This window comes from Lampris incognitus, chromosome 15 (assembly GCF_029633865.1).
Source record: "Lampris incognitus isolate fLamInc1 chromosome 15, fLamInc1.hap2, whole genome shotgun sequence".
Classification (NCBI taxonomy): Eukaryota; Metazoa; Chordata; class Actinopteri; order Lampriformes; family Lampridae; genus Lampris; species Lampris incognitus.
This window is the reverse complement of record NC_079225.1, coordinates 40,297,322-40,302,584: the sequence shown is the minus strand read 5'-3', so window position 1 is coordinate 40,302,584 and position 5,263 is coordinate 40,297,322.

The window sequence follows — 5,263 nt, the reverse complement described above, 5'->3', positions numbered from 1 at the left end:
GATATACGTGTTCTTAGTTTGGATATATGTGTTCTTAGTTTAGATACATGTGTTCTTAGTTTGGATATACGTGTTCTTAGTTTGGATATACGTGTTCTAGTTTAGATATATGTGTTCTTAGTTTGAATATATGTGTTTCTAGTTTGGATATATGTGTTCTTAGTTTGGATATACTATATGTTCTAGTTTAGATATATATGTTCTTAGTTTGGATATATGTGTTCTTAGTTTGGATATACGTGTTCTAGTTTGGATACAAGTGTTCTTATTTTGGATATATGTGTTCTAGTTTGGATATATGTGTTCTTAGTTTGGATATGTGTGTTCTTAGTTTGGATATACGTGTTCTTAGTTTGAATATATGTGTCTTAATTTGGATATACGTGTTCTTAGTTTGGATATATGTGTTCTTAGTTTAGGATATACGTGTTCTTAGTTTGGATATACTATATGTTCTAGTTTAGATATATGTGTTCTTAGTTTGAATATATGTGTTCTTAGTTTGGATATACGTGATTCTTAGTTTGGATATACTATATGTTTAGTTTAGATATATGTGTTCTTAGTTTGGATATATGTGTTCTAAGCTAGGATATACGTGTTCTTAGTTTGGATATATGTTCTTAGTTTGGATATACATGTCTAGTTCGGATACAAGTGTTCTTATTTTGGATATATGTGTTCTAGTTTGGATATATGTGTTCTTAGTTTGGATACATGTGTTCTTAGGTTGGATATACGTGTTCTAGTTTAGATAATTCCATGTTAACGTAGGCAGTTATCATGCTTGCAGACTGTGATGGAAAATCATTAGCAGCCCATTGATATGAATGATCGTGTGAAATGTTAGTAGCGGTGCTCATAATTCATAGGGGAAACACTGGATTAGGTGAGAGTACTCTTCCATGTGCTGGTTAGTTAGTTAACACCCATGAGATGTCCCACTCCTGCTCCTACGAACTTCTTCTGCATCTGGTGGGCGTGGAGCATGCACAATATTTATCTATGGAATCAAGATAGAGTTAAATGTCTTGTCCCTTGTGTATCACCATATCTGTATGTGTGAAAACATTTTGTATAAATACATTTAAATGTGTGAATGAGTAAAAAAAGATGGGACCAAATGAACTCAAATGTTTGAATGTGGCTTGCCAGAGAGGGAGCTGGTCTTTCTCTCTCTCTCTCGAAGAGACTTGTCACGAATGTTTGACTTTAGTAATTTTCATATGATTTTAATTTTGGTGTTTTTAATCATTGTTTTGATAAATGGGCTGTTGTGCCTGATTTACGATCCGTGTCCGTGTCTCGCCACCCACAGTGGTGGCCTGTATGGGTGCCCCGGCACAGGAAAGAGACATGGACCTGGCGACTGGAAGGCACATCGAGAAGAACGCTGCCAGCTCTGGTCCCAGCGCCGGGGGAAGAGAAGACCTTGCTGCATCACGGGCCGGCAGAAGTGAAGGTGGTGCCGATGCACAACAGCCTGTGGCCCAACGCAGTCCTACCCGGCCAGCTCTCTCCACCCCCACCCAGATGTGTCGGCGTCTCACCCAGTGCCAAACCCTGCAGTCCATACTCCAGCTGCCCCTGTGACGGAGGATGTGACCATCTCTCCCACTCTGCGAGGAATAAACGGCGGGGAGCCGTCTCACGGAGAGGACCGGGGAAGAGGGCATCGTCGAGGGAGCTGGGGCCCTCCTGGCGGGGAGGAGTGGAGGTTTTGGGAAGATGCCTCCACCAGTGGACAGTGGGGAGATTTTGTGCTGGGGGACGGGTTGGCGGCTAGCCAAATGAGGTATGGAAACCCTGTGTCAGAGTCCGGACGGCTAGCCACCAGACATACTGGAGCCGGCACCCTGGACCCACCCTGAGGGAGAAGAGGAGCAGGAAGGCCCTCTCTCCCTAAAGTGCCCTTTCGGGGGGTGGGGGTGGGGGGGTTCTCCCCAGCCTCAGAGTGAGGGGGGGGGGGAGTAATGTGGCAACGTGGGGTGTGGACCAGCTGTCCTGAGTTGATCCAATAACTCAGGCCAGATAAATTGGTTCCACACCCCAAAATGAGGACGCCAGATCCAGAGAGGGAGCCGGGCTCTCTACTGAAGAGCCTTTTAATGAACGTTCGTTTCCAGTCTTCTTCATGTGGTTTTAACTCCGGCGTCTTTAATCACCGTTTTAATAAAGGGGCTGTTGGGCCCTCATTCACAACCCGTGTCCGTGTCTCCGCAGGGAACCCGGGTAGCGACGGCGTAGCGCCGCCGTACGCAGACCCGGGATCAGTTAAACCCGTCACATCGACTGTGGATTTACAAAGGGCGGTTTAGCGTCGCAGAGCGCGTCCATAACCACCACATCACAAGTTCAATCCCCGCCACAGCCGGCAAGTTGACGAGCAACCGCAACGCGCCGCGTAAAGCCTGGGCTGTGCGGCCAGTAACCCGACACGCCACGAGGGGGAATAAATATAGTATAGGGGCGCATTTCATCAGCTCCACGTCCCGCTCCTCGAGATAACAAGTGGGATGACAGCAGCTGCCGCCTTTTCACAGATCTCCCCCCCCCCCTAATTAGAGCGATGATGGCGCTGCCCTGTGGATTGCGGGGGGGATGCCACCGTAGGACGGTGTCTGACTCCTCACCATGATTTCCCTGAGGGACGCTCTTGATTAGGTGAGGTGTAGTAATGGCCGGCCCGTTGAGCAGATGTCCATGGATATTAAGCTAATGAACTCGGTGGGGCAAAACATCCCCCCCTCCCCCCGCCCCAACACACACACACACACCACCATGTCGACTCCTGTCGCTCTGAAAAACGGGGCACCTAGTTGTGAGCCGGTCGCCCCCTCCCTCTCCAGCAGGATAGTTAACCCCTCCTGGTTGACCTTTACACCCTGACGCTATTGCAATAAAGCCGAGATTAGCTTTCATACTCCTCGGGGTCTTAATGGAGGCCATATTTCATGAGTTGTTTTTTTTTTTTTTTTTAGATGAGAGCCACTCTCATGTGACGGGGTTGTATTATTGTTCCTGGCTTTGTGTAACGATCAGCCGTGGGCCCTGTGTCTTTTATTATGGAGGTCGATTATTTCGTCTCCTGTCAACTCAGAGTTGTGTATGTTTCCTTCAGACAACACACACACACACACACACACACACACACACACACACACACACACACACACACACACACACACACACACACACACACACACACACACGGGCTACTGGAAAACAACACAACAGTGATATATCGACCACTCAGCCTCTGAACTCAGTCCATCCTTTTTTATTTATTTATTTTTTTGCTGAATCCTCTCATGTTAAATTTGTTACCTCTCTCTCTGTCTTGCTCTCTCTCCTCTTTCTCTCTGTCTCTCTCCTCTCTCTCCTCTGTCTTGCTCTCTACTCTCTCTCCTCTGTCTCTCTCTTGCGCTCCTCTTTCTGTCTCTCTCCTCACTCTGTTTCTATGTCTCTCTCCTTTCTCACCCCCCTCTTTGTCTTCCTCTCCTTTCTCTCTCCTCTCTGTCTCCCTCTCCTTTCTCTCTGCTCTCCTCTTTCTGTCTCTCTCCTCACTCTGTCTCTCTCCTTTCTCCCCCCTCTCTGTCTCCCTCTCCTTTCTCTCTGCTCTCTCTCTCCTTGCTCTCTCTCCTCTCTTTCTCTGTCTTGCTCTCTACTCTCTCTCCTCTGTCTCTCTCTTGCTCTCCTCACTCTGTTTCTCTGTCTCTCTCCTCCCCCCCTCTCTGTCTCCCTCTCCTTTCTCTCTGCTCTCTCTCCTCGCTCTCTCTGTCTTGCTCTCTACTCTCTCTCCTCTGTCTCTCTCTTGCTCTCCTCACTCTGTTTCTCTGTCTCTCTCCTTTCTCCCCCCCTCTCTGTCTCCCTCTCCTTTCTCACTCCTCTCTGTCTCCCTCTCCTCTCTCTCTGCTCTCTCTCTCTCTCTCTCTCTCTCTCTCATTGGCGGTTGTTTTGATTTGCCTTGTGGTGACGTTTTGGGGGGAAGTGCGGGGGGGGGGTCACAGATCCCTAAAGGTCAGAGTTCATCAGGAGTGAATGTAGCCTTACATTTTCTCCCCTTAAAAGTGAGTTTCAGACAGATTATCGCCTCAGCTCCAATTTGGGCCAATTAACCTCTCGGCTAACGTGTAACTCGGCCCGTCCGGGGGTTAAGCCACTTACCCCGGCTGGCCAGCGAGGGTTACATAACACCGCCATGTGTTCACAACCGCCGCAGCACACACGTACAAATGTTCAGGTTCCAGTGATACGATCTCCGATCGGGTCCAAACCCCGGGTCGGTTTTTGAACAGACGCCGCTCTTACGAGTGAAACCTAAACACTTGCAGGAGTTTTACACACACACTTTCAGTTTTCCTTTGTGTTTCTCCAGAAGTAAAATAAATCTTGTCGTGTGGTTACACAACACGACGTTAAGAGACTCGCTTCTTCCAGGAATTCCCCCAGAATTTTGAAGAAAAATAATAAATAAGGCTGATCAGTCCACTGGCACCGAAAATAAAGAAATCGACAAAACTCCCGAACTGTTGCACAAGCGGGTGTGCGCTGGAAACATGTGGCGTCCTCCAAGGCCGCGTGCAGGGGCCTCACCTGTTTTCCAGAGTATGAGGTTACAGGCTGGACGTTTTACGCACATGGACCTGCATGTTTTACATCTTCTCCCACAGCCGCTCTCAGCAAACTGCTGGCCCGCACATCTGCCCCACACTGATGAATGTTGCAGCACTCACACACACACACACATATTACACACACACACACACACACACACATTACACACACAGGTCCACCTGTCTCTCTCTCTCGCTCTCTCTCTCTCACACACACACATCTATGTACACTGTGTTCACACACACGGGTCTACCTGTCTCTCTCTCTCACACACACACAGACACACATCTATGTACACTGTGTTCACACACACAGGTCTACCTGTCTCTCTCTCTCTCACACACACACATCTATGTACACTGTGTTCACACACACGGGTCTACCTGTCTCTCTCTCTCACACACACACAGACACACATCTATGTACACTGTGTTCACACACACAGGTCTACCTGTCTCTCTCTCTCTCACACACACACACACAAACATATTACACACACACACACACACACACACACACACACACACACACACACACACACACACACACACAGGTCCACCTGTCTCTCTCTCTCGCTCTCTCTCACACACACACACACACTCACACACACACATCTATGTACACTGTGTTCACACACACACACACA